Genomic DNA, 16,977 nt, shown 5'->3' on the forward strand with positions numbered 1-16,977 from the left:
CCACGTCGGAGTGTATTGGCGCCTTGAGTGTGGCGTGTATTGATGTTCTTACATGACACGCATCTCATGATTATCATGTTTGCACCAATCACTTACCTTCGCCATTCATTCACTTGACGTAATACAAAAATTTTACATGTGGAGGTAGCAAAACGACCGCGAGCGCATCATGAGTGTGGGATGTAGTCATGTTGTTACATGACACGCATGTCATGATTACCATGTTTGGGCGTGTCATTTACCTATGTCGTTCGTTCGCGTCACGTAATACCGAATTTTGTACACGTGAAGCTAGCGCAACGACCGCGAGCGCATCATGAGCGTAGCATGTAGTCATGTTTTTACATGACACGCATCTCATGATTATCATATTTGCACCAGTCACATACCTTCGTCATCCATTCACGTCCCGTAATACCGAATTTCGTTCAAGAGAAGCCAGCGAAATGGCCGCGAGCGCCTCATCAGCATGGCATGTAGTTATGTTGTTTCATGACATGCACCTCATGATTATCATGTATGCACCAGTCACAAACCTTCGACATCCATTCACGTCCCGTAATACCAAATTCAGTATATGCAAAGCTAGCGAAATGGCCGCGAGCACATCATTAGTGTGGCATGTGGTGATGGTGTTACATGACAGGCATGTCATGATTTGGTGTTAGGGTCTGTCGCTTGTGTTCGCCCTGCAGTCATGTCATACCATACCAGTTTTGCAACTTATGTGAATGAAACCACAGCAAGAGCAGCAAGACCACGACATGTAAATGATTACATTTATGGCATACTTGTCGTAATTTTCCTGTTATGACTAGTCGGTTATGTTCCCCGTAAAGTCATGTTATATCATACCAAGTTTTGTATCGGTACCATTATCCAAATGGCCAGGAGAGCTAAAAGTCGTAGGCGGATAGATAGATAGATAGATAGATAGATAGATAGATAGATAGATAGATAGATAGATAGATAGATAGATAGATAGATAGATAGATAGATAGATAGATAGATAGATACGCCCAGTGTCTCCGAAGCTCGCCAAGAAATGTTCGCACTTAAAAATCACAGCATATTCACAGAAGGAATGATGATGAGTTGGGCGAAGCGTCCATCCATGTGTCCATCCGTCCGGACGGACCGATGAGTAGAGACACGGATGGACGGAAGAACGGATGGATGGACGACCAGCTGGATGGACAGAAAAACGGACGAACTGAAGCACGGACGGACGAACAGACAGGCGGATGGAAGCATGGACGGGTGGACGGAAAGGCCAAACTCACGGACGTATGGATGGACGGATGGACACACGGACGGACGGATGTTTCTCTCCACTCATCATCAGTCACTGCGTGGCTATGCTGGAAAACCTCTAACGCCATCTAGTCATATTTACATATACACACGCTGCCCTCTATTGAGCAACTCATAAACTAGAGGTCACTACTACTACAGAGGAGGGAATGACCCAGGGCAATAAAAGCTTCGCTCCTAAAAAATATAATTTACGGGGGGAGGGGGGAGGTGTGCCACTTTTGGCTACGCCACTGTGGATGCCTTATTTTTTTTGAAGAATTTCTGAAGTGATAACCGGAACATATGTATGTATGTATGTATGTATGTATGTATGTATGTATGTATGTATGTATGTATGTATGTATGTATGTATGTATGTATGTATGTATGTGTGTATGTATGTATGTATGTATGTATGTATGTATGTATGTATGTATGTATGTATGTATGTATGTATGTATGTATGTATGTATGTATGTATGTATGTATGTATGTATGTATGTATGTATGTATGTATGTATAACCACAGTAGTGATTCGGGCAACCAGCAAGAACCACAATGTTTTAGTAGAATTCCATTAATTGCCAGACAACGCAATGACGTTCTTCGGATGTCCCTAGGATGCGCTGCTGAGAATGTACGTGAAGTTTTAAGGATGCCCTAATTAACTTACGGAAACCTCCTATATGAGACAAAAAACGGGATCTATAGGACTTGCTTCCTACAAGATATCTTGAGATTATATTTGAAATATATTTGGATAATACACATTGCATTATCATCCACGCAGGATTTAAATGCGATTTAATAGGAAGGACTAACTGTCTTCTTGAAAGTCTCACAGTTATTAAATGTTTTCAAAACGGCTCACCAACGTTTCCTGCGCGTACTCTTCCAGAGATGCAATTAACTCCTGCTTTCTCACGCTAATGTAGGCCTATAAATATGTTCAGTGGTTCTGTTGCTTTGATATTTGCTTGTTATATTCCAAATCTTGGAAACGCGGTTAACACTGCTGCAACAGGCTTATGATTACACACCACAGGAAACAATGCACCAGAAAAATGGAGGCACTGAATGTGGCATACAAAAACAACAAAAAAGGAGGATTGAAACAGTGATAAAAGCACAAGTATTAGTACAGGCAACGCGAAGAATCTACAACAGTAACTGACCTTCAGCATTATCTTATTAGTCGAAAAAGTAAACTTTTTTTTTTTTTTTTCGCACGGCAAGTTGTTCAGTAGCATGGCGGATTTAGGTCCCTGAGGCCTTCTCCACATCCTTCTAGGTGAATTTCAGTGGAGCATACATGCACGACTCAAAGATAAAAGTGGTCAAATCAAGAGAAATAGCCGGAATCATTAGAAATGCTTCATATGTCCGATCACAGCTACATCGCCGCATGAAAACAAAAAAGGAAATCGTGCCATTCGCATATGCGTCCTCTCTATTAAAGACCGGGGAGCCCATTACACCTCGATCATGCAAAACGAAGTCCGGAATCGGTCACGCGACTTTTTTATTGGAGTAGTACGCCGCGCTCATGCCAGATGAATCGCTGGAACTCCACCCGTGAGACTTTTTAAATTCCGCGCACAACGCGCACGTACCAACGCTGGCAGCGAGGGTAGTGGCGCCATCGTGCGGAGTTCTCGCAAACTGGGGCGTCGGTTGGGCGAGTGCCTTCGGCGCTGGCCGATGCGAACGCACGTGGAGGTGAAGCAAACATCAGCAAAAAAGGAAACGAGAAAGGCCTGTCCGAAGCCGCTCCCCACTTGCGCCTGTTGCTTGACACGCGGAAAAAGCGTGCGTGTGAGAGCAGCGCTCGATACCGCAGAGCGGCGTTAGTAAGGGCCGCCCCCAGTGGCTTGCAAACGTGGCGAGCGCTTGAAAGACGGTGTCGGCTTCGCGAGCCCGTTGCCGCTGTGTTACAATTTTTTTTCCCAACGTGCGCGTTGCCCCGTTGGACTTCTTCGCTCCGTTTTGTGTTCCTTGAAATCCTTCTGAACGGCCTGTGGAAAGTCTTCTAGTTTCTCCGAAGTTGTTGTGCGCGGCCACGACGGTGTTGTGACAGCGGTGAAATCGACTTGACGATTTTTTTTTTTACCTCCGGAGAACGACAGCGTCGGATCGGAACGTCAGAAGTGGTGTCGAACCGAAAGTTTATTTTTCGTCCGGGAACGCTACGGTCGTGTCGTGTCGCTTTCGTTAGCGTTCCAATACTACGCGTAGTGCGTGCAGGGCGAAACGAAAAGCAGACGAACTCCAATTTGTGGTGTCGTCTGCAACTTTTTTTTTTCTTATTCGGCACCCCTCGTACTACCAAGCAACTCGCTAGCGTGTTTTCTGTTGTATTTTTTTTTCTTCCAAGTTTCTGGTGGCACTGTGCGGTGGTGTTTCGTTTGCACTTTTTGTGTTGAATCGTTCCACATATTTCTTCTTTATTTGTTCGCCGGTCATCGCTTCGTCGCGACTGGAAGACATCGCTGAGGTAAGTTTTATAACTTCACTTCTTACTTTAAACTTCGTTACCTTCAACCAAGACGAGTTCACAGGTGAATGCTTCACGGACATCGAGTGCAGTCACGTCAAAACGAATGTTCCTCTGCGTACAGCCGGTCAAACTTAACTATTGCGCACAGCGGCCACTTTTTTTGTCTGTCAGCGCCGAATCGTGGAATGAAGTTGCGAAAAATTGTTTTGTGGACATGCACTTGTCCTCGTCATTTTTGGATCAAAGTTTAGTAGTATGGCAATGATACACAGAAAAAAACGGCCACTCATGCACGATAGCTGAAGATTTCGCCGACTGCACAGTTGTAAGCAATAGTAGGAGGTACGCTCAAGTTACCTTCACAAAAATATACTGGCCAAACGCATTCGCCATGTGCAAGAGGGCTCATCGTGCTAAATTGTCGATCGGAACTGCACCTCTGGCTAGCAAGTACGTCCCCTTCGTACGCGCACATAACAAGTAACCATCGCTTAAGCACGAATTAACTGTTCCTTTTGAAATTACTCAATGCTAAAAGCATAGATTTTGATGAATGTTCCTTTAGACTACCGAAGCGCAAGTTACGGCAAGGAAGCGATGTTTTGTATTTCGATATTCGGATGTACGATCGAAAGCTCGTTCGTGTGAAAGCTATGGAAACGTCGAACCCAACCACGCGATTGCCTGTCGAAATGCGAACTGGAAGATCTCTTGTTAGTCACGGATGCTTTTCGCTTTCGCTACGCCTTTTTTGTTTTTTGTTTTTTCATGTAGACACCTCTATCGCGCATCTCCGTGAAAACCCGCTAGCACGCCACGTGCGCTGTCAGCTGTTAAGCCCGTATTTTTACTTTTTGTTTTTGTTTTTTTCACCGACCACTCTCGGCTTGTGCGCGCTCCGGCGTATCCGTTTGCATTTATTCGCTGGCGCTCGTGTCCTCGTGTTGCAGAGATTCGAAGTCTTTATTTTTCCGATCGTAATTCACGTAGCTAGGATTTCTGAACGTTTCAGCGCGTACCCGCCACGATGGTCCGGTGATTATGGCACTTGAGTACTGGCCTGCAGGTCACGGTGCCGAGTACCGGCCGCATTTTCGATGGAGGCGAAAATGCTTAAGGCTCGTGGGCTTTGATTTGTGTGCACGTTATAAAACCGGAGGTGAGTCTAATTTCAGGAGCCCTCCACTGTACGGCTTCTCTCGTAAATCATATCGGGGATTTGAGACTCAAAACCACTGACAATTTTTTTTTATGTATTAGTACTCCAACACGGCGAGATTTCGTAGCCACCAGACTGAGCGTAGCAATACAGTTTGATTTACGCAGCAAAACACGAAGAAAAAAAAAACAAACAGCAAGAAACAGCGAGATCGTTTCATGCGGCGAAAGTGAGAGCACGCAGTTAATAAGTGTCAGATCTAGTTTGTTCAGAAGAACTGATTTACAATTCAGAGCACTGCTCTATTATACGAGAGCTTCTAAGACGTCCCACTTTCAACAAGCCACATGACAAGCATAGAAAGTTGTGTTTAGTACAAGGGTTTGACCAAATAGTGTAAAAATGTACTCTAATACGAGAGGGCAGTAATGCGTTTAAATAGAAGCATTTATTTTCGCAGACATCAGCAACATTCCAATATAACATTTTCTGTGCTTAGAAGAAGTGGTTGACGATTTAGAGTACTTGGTGGAAGAGCCTAGAGTCGCCCTGTGGGCCTGACGGTTCACGAAGTCGCGTCGACAGAACCTGCACTGTGCTCATCGGGAGAACGGCCACGACGCTTCGAATGAAGCCTGAGGACGCCGTCGTTTCAAGTACAGTATTCATCCTTAGAAGGCTTTCGTAATGTAAGTGGGTACTGTTAAGACACGCGTTCATCATCATCAGCCTGACTACGCCAACTGCAGGGCAAAGGTCTCTCCCATGATCCGTCAGTCAACTCGGTATTGTGCTTTCCGTTGCCACGTTAAATGTCACTGACCCACCTTACTTTCTGTCTCCCATGCGCGCGTTTACCCTCTCTGAGAATCCAGTCAGTTACCCTTAATGACCAGCGGTTATCCTGCCTACCTGTCCAGCCCATGTCCATTTCTTTTTCTTGATTTCAACTATGATATATCCATAACCCCGGTTTGTTCCCTGACTCACTCTGCTCTCTTCTTGTTTCTTTAGGCTACACCTATCATTTTCCTCTCCTTCGCTCCCTGCGTCGTCCTCAATTTATGCTGAACGCTATTTGTAAGCCTCCAGGTTTCTGCTCCGTAGATAAGTACGGGCAAGATGCAGCTGTTATATACCTTCCTCTTGAGGGTTAGTGGCACAGTACCATTCGTAATTTAAGACGCCTCCTACAAATACTATGCCTGGAACGTCGCTCTCTTTTCATTTGGGAGTATCCTGCCAGCACGTGGTCTCGGAGTCCATGGCTGCAGCCATGTGTTGCTACCGGTCGCCGCGTGAGACCGTTCGCCTCCGTATCGCTGACATTGCCGTACGCGTAACATCACGGCTGCTCGGAGGTAGCGGTGAGAGCGTTGCTGTGTTCGCACGGGGAGGCCGCCAGAGGCGCTCGCCTACGTACCGGAGGAGGAGGGTAAAATCTGAGGGCAGGGCAGCACGTTCGCGGCTCACGTTCCAGGCATAGTTTTTTTTTTTTTCTATGAGGCATCGTTTGAGAATGCTTGCCGAATTTGATCCACCTCTTCCGTATTCTTCTAGTTATCTCACTCTCATGGTTCGGCTCCGCGGTTACTACCCCTCCTAAGTGGACACTATCCTTTACAACTTACAGCGTCACTCGACCTATCGTAAAGGGCTGTTTTCTGCCGAGTCTGTTGCACATTACTTTAGTTTTGTGCATATTAATTTTCACGCATACTGTTCGACTTTCCGTGTCCAGTTCAGTAAACGTGAGCTGTAATTAGTCCCCTCAGTTACTCATCAAACAATGTCATCATCGAATCGCAGGTTACTACTCTTAATTAACTCTTATCCCGAACTCTTCTCAATAGAGGACCTTGAAAACCTCCTGTAAACACGCGGTGAATAGCATTGGAGAGGTAGTGTATTGCTGCCTTGCCCGCTTATTTATTGGAATTCTGTCGCCTTCTTTATGGAGAACTATGGTGGCTGTGGATTCCCTGTAGATTTCTCAAGGTATGTTTATGTAGGGAACTTCGTTGCCCACATACGTTACATGCGGGGCATACGATTAGGAAAAGTGTTAAACGATTTAGAGTACTTTGTACTTCACTATGGGAGAGCAGGAAGCCGACCCGAGAAAGTTCTTTCGTACGTCTTAACTTATGTTTGGATAAAGTGTGTTTAGAAAAGGTGTTTAATGATTTAGAGTACTTGACCGGTGTTCTACTACGGGAAAGCGTAAAGCCTTCCCGTGGGCTTCACACTATTTTAGGATCAATCAATCAATCAATCATTTATTTTCCACTTCAGGAAGTAGAGGGCATGGGAAGAAAAAAAGCTGTTGTGAGCTTGACTAGGCTTCCCAGCCGATTACAGTTCAGCATGCAGTGATGGTATACAGAAAGTGGCGTACATAAGTTTAAACACACAGAAAGCATACATTATTCTACACGCAATAAAAAAACATCAAACATAAGTTCAAAGCTGGCATCTTAGACATCAGCTCACCAAAAAAAGCATGAAGTGCAGACTTGCAACAATAACTGGCATTAATAAATGTCCGCTACACGTGAAGCCTACAGCCTTAAAAGAAAAGGCATAGGCGGTGGGGGGTTAGTAAAAGTGAGTAATGATTTAGAGTTCAGGGTACCCTACTATGGGAGAGCTTAAAGCTGTCCCGTGGGCCTCAATGTCCGTTCATGCCCTCGATGGGCTGAAGACCGTGAGCGGATTGTTTCCTTCGCAAGCCCAAGGAGCTTCGATGTGTGTTTAGAAAACGTTGTGAACGATTTAGAGTACTTGATACTCAACTATGGGAGAGCAGTAAGCCGTCCCGTGTAGTACAGAAAGCAAATAACATGTGTTTAGAAATAGTGGGTGTAACGATTTAGAGTACTAAGTACACAACTATGGGAGAGCAGAAAGCCGTCCCGTGTGTTTAGAAAAACGTTGAACGATTTTGAGTACTGGATACTCAACTATGGGAGAGCAGTAAGCCGTCCCGTGTAGTACGGAAAGCAAATGTGTGTTCAGAAGAAGTGGGTAACGATTTAGACTACTAGGTACTCTACTATGGGATAACGCTCCCTTGTGAATACACTGTTTTGAAATGTTGCCTTGAACGCTACAGTTGGTCGGGTGTCGGCTAAATCGACATCTAAAAGTTGAGCCGGCCACGTGCTCATTTGTGTGCGCTGTTTTCGCGTAAGTTACGTCTCTTTGTCGTTGAATTTTCGGCAGTCAGCAGTACTTGACACAGCAATGCGATCTTTTATCGAGGCATTTCACGTTATCGCATTCAGATGGTGCTTTTTGTTGTTGTGCGCTTCAGTTTCCGTCACAACTGGTACTACTGTCGAAACAGTTAAAGGCAACATTGAGCGTCCTCTGTGCTCTCCGTGGTTCAATTTTCTCTTTGATTTATTTGTTCGTACCGAAGCAATCCCCCCCCCCCCACCCCCTCAAAAAAAAAAAAAAATGCCAGCATAGCCACGGGGTGAACGATGGAGAGTGGGGCGAATCATCCGTACGTCCATTCGTTCTTGCTTCCGTCCATCTGTGTGACCGTTCATGCGTCCATCCGCCCGTCCGTGCGTGCGTCTGTTCGTGCGTCCGCATGTCCATTCGTGCTTCCGTCCCTGCGTCCGTCCATGCGTCCATCCGTCCATGCAGCCATCAGTGCGTCCGTCCATGCATCTGTCTGTGTGTCCGTTCGTCCATCTAGTCAACACTCCAAGTACCACCATCTCGCATCTTTTCATCATATATGCGTCCATCTGTGTGACCGTCCGTGCGTCCATCCGCCCGTCCGTGCGTGCGTCTGTTCGTGCGTCCGCATGTCCATTCGTGCTTCCATCCCTGCGTTCAACCATGCTTCCACCCCTGCGTCCGTCCATGCGTCCATCCGTCCATGCAGCCATCCGTGCGTCCGTCCATGCATCTGTCTGTGTGTCCGTTCGTCCATCTAGTCAACACTCCAAGTACCACCATCTCGCATCTTTTCATCATATATGCGTCCATCTTGTGACCGTCCGTGCGTCCATCCGCCCGTCCGTGCGTGCGTCTGTTCGTGCCTCCACATGTTCATTCGTGCTTCCGTCCCTGCGTTCGTCCATGCATCCACCCCTGCGTCCGTCCATCCGTCCATGCAGCCATCCGTGCGTCCGTCCATGCATCTGTCTGTGTGTCCGTTCGTCCATCTAGTCAACACTCCAAGTACCACCATCTCGCATCTTTTCATTATATATGCGTCCATCTGTGTGACCGTCCGTGCGTCCATCCGCCCGTCCGTGCATCCATCCGCCCATCCGTGCGTGCGTCCGCATGTCCATTCGTGCTTCCATCCTGCGTTCGTCCATGCATCCGTCCCTGCATGCGTCCATCCGTCCGTGCAGCCGTCCGTGCGTCCATCCATGCACCTATCTGTGTGCCCGCCCATTCGTCCACCTATTCAACACTCCAAGTACCACCATCTCGCATCTTTTCATCATATATTGCTCATATAGAAGCACCGCCATCCAGCGGACATTCCAAGGACTGAACGAGAGGAGGCACACGAATATTTTTTTACGGCTTGCGCTTCGTGTCTACTTCCCTACTTTAACCACCTCAAGTTCAGGGTATATACTAGTTCACTGTATTCATAACACTGCAGCCCAACGCTCGCTAAACCTTTCTTAAACCAAGGAGGTTCGCCCTACGAGTAAAACGTAGCAACCCTTTCGTGTCAGATAGTGCCTAATGTACATGCCAATGGCTGCTAATGGTTAATGAGAGACAGGAGAATTCGGCTTTTAGTAACGCGCACGCTGCGAATTTTTTTTTTTTTTTTTTGTTCATCAACGCACAGGAGAAATCTCCCGCCGGCACCACCTTGCAAGTCAAAGCGTAAGCCTGGTTACGCACTATACTACGAGCGACGAACGGGTGCCGCTTTAAGGAGCTTCGCCCCTAAAAAGTTCTCTTGTTTCGTTTATACAAGTAACACATCGTGCACGCGGAAAACACCTACATCGTACTGTTTGCCTTAAACGAAAGCACGGATATTACTAAGCAAAGACCCCTCGCAGTGACCAATCTTGCCCTCTTTCTTTCCCGAAAACACTGTGTTGCACGGCGTTATTGCATATGTTCTTGTCGTTCGGATTGTTCTTCCGATAATATGAATATTCGCATAATACGACTGTCTCGAAGTTCGGTTTTCTTCGTCCCAAAACCAAAATATAATGGTTAGACACCATAGTGGTGGGCTCCCGAAAATTAGACACTCCGGTGTCCTTTAACGAGCGCCGACGTCACACGTGCCTCGAGCACTTTGCATCCATCGAAAAGCGACTGCTGCGGTCGGTGTCGAACCCACGACCATCGGGTCCACTGCAGAGCACCGCAACATCTACACCGCCGCCGCGAAATATGCACGTTTCGGGACGTCCGAAAAGAATCACTTGATCGAATGCCGAATCGTGACGTATACAGGATGGCGCCGACGTGAACGCGTCGTGTGTATAGTGCCTTGCGATTGATTACCGTTAATGTTTGACAAGAAACGTGGTCCGATAATTAGTGAGTGACAAGTTGCGACCTTCTCCTGCCGCGACCGGCGCGTAATTGTCCTTGCGAAATCCTTCAGCGAAGTGTCAAGCGCCTTCATGATGGCGGGCAGCGTCCTTTATACGCCTTACTGCAGGCCATTTGGCGTAATCTTTCATTGTGATGCAATGTTGTTACAGTGTAGCCTTGTACGTATGATTTTGCATTACGTTTTTAGTTTATTTTATCGTGTTATCGTACTGTACGTATTACACAATTAAAAGCCCTACAGTGCTTACAATGCCGTCAGAGGAGGAGGAGGAATACACTTTATTGTCAGAAACCAGCAGGTTTAGGCGGCCGGACGTAGGCCTCACTTTAGGGGACATCAAAAAACGCTTGCTTTTTTCGTGAAATTTCATTTGGAAATTAGTGTACTGAGATTTGGGTGCACGTCAAAGAACCCCAGGTGGTCAAAATTTCCGGAGCCCTCCACTACGACGTCTCTCATAATCAAATGGTGGTTTTGGGACGTTAAACCCCACAAATCAATCAAATCATTTGGAAATTAGATAAATCGTTAACTGTGGGTAGCAAAAAAAAAAAAAAGGTCTATCTCGTAAACTTTTCACCACGGCCATGTCAAGCAGCATCACAGTGTTTCCTTGTTTTTTGTTTAAGTATTTTGTTATTTCTGTAAAGAAATCAATTGAATTTCAAGAGTATATTACGTGTATTACGTCAACAGTGTACATTACGTGCAATTCACAACTAATAAAAAATACACGCAGTTGAATAATTTCATTGTATATCTGCGAGGGTTGAGGTTCGTTCATACAAGGACAGATCAGCTATTAATATGCCGTGATTATCAACTTAATATATTAATCAACTATGAGTAACCTGTTGAGGTTTGTCAATGTATAGTAACTAGGAGTATTAATGTCGGAAGGGATTAGTATCTTTATAATAGCGTAATATATAGGCAGCTCCCTAATGGCACTAGTTACTCCTGCAAGAGGTGTACTATCTAGTGATTTTTACAGCGATAAGCCGATGCGCACGACCAGATCTCGATTACCACGTTTTTTATTTTGTTTTTCTTTAGTTATCGGTATCTTTCTTCCGTCGCGGTCGTGTAGTAGTGATGGTGATCGGCTGCTCACCCAAGGTCGCGGGTTCAATTCCGGCCGTGGCGTTTCAAAGTAGGCGAAACGCTTTAGTGAACCATCTATTGCGTCATGTAAGGGCACGTCAAAGAACGCAAGATGGTCGAAATTGTCGGAGCTCTCTCTGACGGCGTCCCTCGTAAACATCTCCCTGTTTCGGCACGTAAAACCCCGGATATTGCCAGTCAAATATGTATGTTCATATATTTCATATGTTCCATGTATTTCATATTTACATTTATTCATATATTTCATATATTTCCCTCTATGAACCCAAATTGATGGCGTATTCATCAACTTGTTACGCATATTGATTTAAAGTAAAAGTGTCTGAACAACAGATAAATCGATGAAGCAAATAGCTGTGACGTAATGACGATTGATAGATCAAACTTCGCGCTTTTTTTTTTGCTCTGTTAGTGCATGGCTTTCAGCGTCGTATGTAGAGACTCAGTCGTTTAACCGATTGGCTTAAAATTCGAAGAAACAGCGTTAGGAAGAAAATGGAAGTAAATGAAAAATTAGGACTTCAGCACAGACGCTGCACTGTGAGCTAGGCAATCAGTTTAATGGTCTTCGCAATTGGGAGCATTCCATGGAATTAAACTGCTGAGCGGACGAATTTCATTGGCTCAGACAATAAGTGGAATATCGCTTTTGGAAAGAAAAAAAAACACACAAAAACTTCACGCAAACATTAAACAAGAACCAGAAGCAAATATTCTGTGGTGATCTAAATGGTGTAGGCTGCAAATTAGTGATTTCTTTCTTTTACTTTAGAAAGATTGGAATATTGAAAACGGCTGTTTATCGCCTACCAGCTTGGAAAGAAGTGATCGCTGTGCTATTTCGTTCATTTCTTTTTCAGTCTGTGCCTGTGTTTTGTATTGAAATGCGCGAAGCGTTGATCTAGGCTGCGTGAGAAATGTCCGGAAAAGATATAATTAAAAGCTGAGAATGTGGCACGAAACCAGTCGTACGTAAACGTGCATTCAGGCTTTGTGTGATATACCATACCATTGTGCAGCGTAAACCTATTATTACGGATGGCCGTAACATTCATAAACCTATTATTACGGATGGCCGTAACATTTACCAATCAGCAATTTTCTTGAATTAAAATAAACTGACCGTTTAGTTTTTCTTTCTCGATTTTTTCTTCAATATCCGGGAAATATTTCTACAAACCGTATACATCAAGAACTCATCATCATCATCATCATCAGCATCAGCAGCAGCAGCAGCAGCAGCACTACGCCGCCTGCAGGGCAGCAAAGGCGCCTCCCACGCTCCTCCAATCAACCCGCTCCTCTGCTTACTTATAACCTATTCACTGTCACCTATACTTACTGTTAATATCTATTCGTTACTTCAATAAAATCTCACCTACAGTCATAGCCAAACGTTCAGGGACCACGCGATAAATGTCTTCATTACGCCAACGAAACTGTCGTTTAACAGCTCGCAGTAAGGTTATAGAAAAGAGTTCAACTATAATAGACTGGCATTTACTGTCATTACGCTCCTTTGGGGTAACACACTTGAGCGCCATTAGGCGTCATTTAATGTCTTCGTGTATCATTACTCTGTAAATAGTTCGTATAAGCAATACCAGCTTGTATGCACAGGGAATGACGCATTAAGTGAGAGAGTATCAGCGCCGGTGTTTCGGCTAATCATTATCGTAGGAAAGTGTGTTGCAGTGGTGAATCTTGTAACAACCAGTCACATGTTGTCAGCTTTCGTTTATCGTTGATAAACGATAAAGACGGGTATTAATAGTACAATGACATTGTAAGTTGACGTCTGACGATTGTATTCCATGACGGTTTTCGATTGTGAGTAATGCGAAGTTATCGGAACGTTAAGCTGCCGCTTTGGTGAGTTGACTTTTGCTGCGCGTATTCAATAACGACTTCACATTATAGAGTGGCTCCTATAGGTTTCCCGGATATTAACTGTTATTCGGACGTACCAGGGGTAATGCCACCTCGATGTTTCTTTTATCTGACAGTCTTTCTTCTTTACGCGACTGTTTTATTAGGTTCCACGTATAAATACTATTGGCCTACACCATTTATACAACAATTTGTTTCCTTTTTTTTTTTTTGCTATGACGCGACCGCTTTATTATGTTTCCCACATAATGTAAACGATTGTTTACTTGACTGTCGCAATATTTAAGCCTTCATTTGAACTGAACATTTCGTTCTCGATTAATTTCCCTTGTTTTGTGAATGCTTACAAGATCATTTTTAGTATGCTTATGCATATAAAAGAGAGTACTTGAAGCCACATGAAAACGTCGATAGGTGAATGTCATGACATAATAAATTCAGAAAATTCTCTCTCTCTTTCAACCCCTATTCCCTAACCCCGGTGTAGGGTAGCATACTGAATAATAGCATCTGGTTAACCTCCCTGCCTTCCTTTTTTTCGTTTCACTCTCGCTCTCAAGCGCATTTGCTTCATCTGGTAAATGGGGCCAAATAAAGCTTAATGTTTTCGGGCTTAACCCTTGGGCTTTACCAGATTATCTCTTTCCTTCTTTCTTTCTCTTTTCCTTTCCTTTTCTCTTTCTGTCTTTCTTTCAAGGTGTATTGTTCCCTCCTCACCGTTTCCTTTCTCCATGCCGGGAATCAGACCATCACCCACGTTCTCAGCAGCGCGAGACTTCGGTCGCTTGTTACAGCGACTTCGATGGTAACGCGTTTATATCCTGGCAACGTTGATCACGTAAAAAAGAGACTCACTTGCATGACAGATTGAATCCCGTCATAAAAACTACTGATCGCGAAAGAGCCGATGTTCGATCAGACATGAATTACCAGAAATTCTGCGCACATAACTATACCTATAGCCAGAGCACTATGAAAGGCCGAATTGGTGTAAGGTCGAATAAGTCGACGTCCCATTCGAAGTCTGTCAAGTAAACTTTGCGTTTGCCGAAGACGAGCGGGACAGCTGCTTTCCCATAGTTGAGTTCGAAGTGCTCAAAATCGTTAAACATTTCTCCTAAACACGCAGGCTTAGCGAGGGTTGGGCCGCAGTTCCATGAACTAGCGGCGGTGAAAGTTTGGAACTAGACACGAAGCGCAGGTCGTATGACGTTGCGCGCGTGCCCCTCCTCTAGTCCAGACATGCCACCTCCCGTTTAGTCCTTGGAATGTCCGCTGGATGGCTTTACTTCCATATGATGAATATATGATGAAAAGACGCGAGATGGTGAAACCGGAGTGTTCACTGGAAGGATGGACAGCCACATGAATGAACGGATGGACAAACAGACCGACAGATACAAGGACGGACGGACGAATGCACGGACGGATAAATGGACGCACGGATGAGTGCAGTGACGGACGCGTGGACGAACGCACGAACGGACACACGGACATGCGCACGAACGGATGGACGCACAGACGGACGGACGGATGGATGGGCGAACGGACACTGTGCCCCACTCATCATCGTGCACTCCGTTGATATGGTGTGATGATTCGTGTGCTCTAGAAGCAAACTGGCGTGTCCGGGGTCTTGCGCTTCCGGCCACCAGTGTCGTCAAAGTTACAGTTATTGCTGACGGCATAAAGCTGTACCTTTCATATAACGATAGTATTTCACATAGCCTGCGTTTATTCTTTCAGTGTGGTGCCATTTCTGGTGCAGCGCTTAACTTCTCTAAATCCCGGTATTTGTTCATTGGCTCTCCGCACTCCCGACCTAGCTCCGCTTCCCCTCTTCAACCGGTTGCGTCTCTTCGAAATTCAGTTATCTTATTCAACCACTGCGGCATCTGTAACTCCGTTTGGTTAAATGCTCTCGACAAAATAGAACGAGAAATTTAGGACGCAAGGGATTTCGACTTCGCACTTTTAAGTGTGAATACACTTTATAAGCGACCCCAAACCATCCACCGCCGTCGGCGGCGTCCGCAGTCTTCTCTCTATCTTTAAAAGAAAGAGGACTTGGCGGGCCGCAGCGCGACGCTCTACCGAATAAGCCACGGACGCGACGCTGATGTCGGTGTCAGTAACGCGCCTTATACCCCCTCCCCCTTCGCTCGCTTCTCCGCTCTTCTCGCTCGCTGCAGCTGCGCGCGCGCACCCCTCTCTCTCGCGCGCCCGCCTTCTCTCTCAGTCTCCCGTCGAGAGCGGGTCGTGAGGGGGAGTAAAGATAAATTCCGTTGGCATTCGCCAGTGAGTTGACGTAAACTCCCCAGTGTGATCAAACTGCGATGCCCAGGAACCATTACACCATAAAGGCACCATATTGTGATTAATAAATATAATAGTGCGAATGAATAAATACCCCTCATAGCATCACCCCGTGTATTCGCACTTAACCATGCTCACCCTCGGGGAAATGCTTGGGAGTTTTTTGAGTGGAGGTACCTTGCGCAGACTGTATTCTGCGGTCGCATTCGGCACTTTTCTCACGTGGTGCAACCACCTTTACGTATCGTAAGATCATTGCAGTCGGCTTAGCGTTCCTTTTTCAGGGACGAAGCTCCTTAAAGTGGCACCCGTTCTTCCCTCGTCGTAGTACGTAACATGTCTTACGCTTTGACCTGCAAGGTGGTGCCGGTGGGAGATTTCTCCTGTGCGTTGTTGAAGAATAAAGAATTCGCAGCGTGCGCGTTAAATAAAAGCCGAATTCTCCTGTCTCTCATTCCCCATTAGCAGCCATTGGCATGTAGATTAAGCGCTATCTGACAAGAAAGGATTGTGCTAAGTCATACTGGCTGGTCGTAACCTCCTTGGTTTTAGAAAGGTTTAGGGAGCGTTGGGCCGCAGTGCCATGAATACACTAAACTAATATATACCATGAATTCGAGGTGGTGAAAGGTCGGAAGATAGACACGAAGCGCAAGCCGTAAGAAAGTGTGCGTGTGCCACCTCTCGTTTAGTCCTTGGAATGTCCGCTGGATGGCGGTGCTTCTGTATGCGGAATATATGACGAAAAGATGCTAGATGGTGGTACTTGGAGTGTTAACTAGATGGGCGCACGGACGGTCACGCAGATGGACGCATGGAAGGACGGAAGCAAGAATGAATGGACGAACGGATGCTTCGCCCCACTCTCTATTATTCACTCCGTGGATAGGCTGCCTTTTTTTATTTTTTTTTTTGGTCCGGCGGCACTGAGTTGGTCTTTCGTGCGGCGTTAGGACAGCAGCGTTCCCATTGAGGCTTTGCTTTCCCTTCGGTGTCCATGCGCTGCCGGCAACTGGCGCTGCGCTTCCTGTAGCGCCTCGTACAAAGAGACGAATCCCCCGCGCGAACTGTCGCATATTATTTTTCTATAGGCACCTGCCTTCGGTATTTAATGCCTAATGTATACA

General features: G+C 45.8%; 1 protein-coding gene across 1 annotated transcript in view; it reads left to right on the forward strand.

Annotated features, from left to right (window-relative positions):
* Nucleotides 1-3,047: 3,047 nt before the first annotated feature.
* The window catches only part of dimm (basic helix-loop-helix family member dimmed), a 505,350-nt gene continuing 491,420 nt past the window's right edge, over nucleotides 3,048-16,977 (forward strand). Inside the window, exon 1 of the mRNA XM_075869121.1 lies at nucleotides 3,048-3,791. The gene's annotated coding sequence lies outside the window, so the exon portion shown is untranslated. The remainder of the gene's footprint in view (nucleotides 3,792-16,977) is intronic.

Source organism: Rhipicephalus microplus, chromosome 7 (assembly GCF_043290135.1).
Source record: "Rhipicephalus microplus isolate Deutch F79 chromosome 7, USDA_Rmic, whole genome shotgun sequence".
NCBI lineage: Eukaryota > Metazoa > Arthropoda > Arachnida > Ixodida > Ixodidae > Rhipicephalus > Rhipicephalus microplus.